We start from the raw sequence: 1,805 nt of genomic DNA, 5'->3' as shown, positions 1-1,805 counted from the left end.
ATAATTTTAATAAAAAGTGAAAATTATTTCATTTATTAAAAAAAATTCATACACACAAAAAAAACTTATATACAGTAAATTTTTTTTTGTGAAGTTGATAGTTAATTATTCACCTTAATAGATTGCGTGTATGACTTGTGTGGCTAACATATATATTGTATTGTAGGTTTATTACAATTGATTCGTTTTCGGGGTAGACAAGGAAGAAAAATAAATAAAACGGTAATGTTAGGTAAAAAGACAATAGTCTAAAATTATATTGTTCAAGGTAATATGTATATGGAAAAGTATATGGAACTAAGAAGTTATCAGTCGGGAGTACGTACTCCTCATCCAGCGCCCCATGAGTTCGTTCACGCTCTGCTAGGGTTTCATTGCGCTGCCTCCATGGTTACACCTTTCTTTGTCTTTTCTTCGTCAAAGTCTTTTCTATCTTCTTCTACTTTCTTCTCTTAATTTCTTTTCCACTTAGTTCCCTAATTTTCGTTTTCTCTCCCAATTCATTCCTCTTTTAATTTATTTCGTTTTCTAATTCACCCATTCCATATATCTTATTTCTCTCTGAAATCATTAAATACCAATTCTGTTTTTCTCTACACCATGAGCAACAAATCAGAGACACAAAACCCTCATATAATTGATAGTGATCAGGAGGATGACTTGATCGTTTTAGCTTATGAAGATGTTTCTGAAGGAATTCAAGCCTGTACACGGAGCCTATCTGGAAGAATTTTCTCAGATCGGATCTTTTCCGTAGGTACCATGGAAGGAGCTCTCTATGCAATATGGAATAAACCAGAAGGATTCAGAGTAGTCGAAAAATCCAAGAACCAGTTTCAATTTTTCTTTGAGAATGACTCTGATGTGACTCGAATTGAGAGAGGTTCACCTTGGTTATTCAAGAGTTTTGTCATTCATGTTCGCAGATGGATTTGGGGATTGCCTGAACAATACAAAACACTTGAGGTTGGACGAAAATTGGGTGGGAGACTTGGTCAAATTGAAGATGTTGCTCTATTTGAAGTTAGAGGCAAAGATACACGCATAGTGAAGGCTAAAGTGGAACTGAACGGTGATAAAAGAGTGAGGAATACACTGAAACTGCTTGATCCTAATCAGAAAATGCTGGAAATTGGAGTACGCTATGAACGTATAGGTGTGTTCTGTACTTATTGTGCAAAATTGGGGCAAGAATCTAAGAACTGCCAATGTTTTATTAATGATTCTACCCAAAACAATATCAAGGAAGATAAAGTTGGTGAATGGCTTAAGGCAGATCAAGTCGGTAGGCGTTTAACTGAAAAGAGAGCTTCCTTCAATCCTAACCAACCTCGGGATGGTTCTATTCCAGCTCAACCGAAGAAAAAATCTCCACCTGCTTGGCTTTTTGATAGTTTCTCAAAAATGAGTGTGCAAGATGATCAGAAAAAACAAAATAATGAAAAAATTGCTGCCAATTCGGGTTCTAGAGAAGAAAATGAGGGTGAATCAGAAAACACAGGTACGGCTACTGATACTAATTCTTCTTCTAATGCTTTATTGGAGATATCTTATCCCATGAATAATGTCCAACACAATAACAACGTCATATCCAAGCTTAAAAAGGAGAAGAAAAAGCCAAACCTGAAACAACTTGCCAGAAAGTCTGTGATAGGTTTCAAACGGAGGAGTGGAGGTAATGGTACTGAAGAAATTTCAAAGAAAATTTGTCTCAATGATAGTGTCTCTGAGGCTATGATGGTGGAGGGTGCCAGCCTTCAAGTGGCACCCAAAGAAATATGAAACTGCTCTCGTGGAATTGTCGG

This window comes from Arachis ipaensis, chromosome B09, assembly GCF_000816755.2.
Source record: "Arachis ipaensis cultivar K30076 chromosome B09, Araip1.1, whole genome shotgun sequence".
Lineage (NCBI taxonomy): Eukaryota > Viridiplantae > Streptophyta > Magnoliopsida > Fabales > Fabaceae > Arachis > Arachis ipaensis.
The sequence above is the reverse complement of the archived record's forward strand: the minus strand, read 5'-3'. Positions refer to the sequence as shown.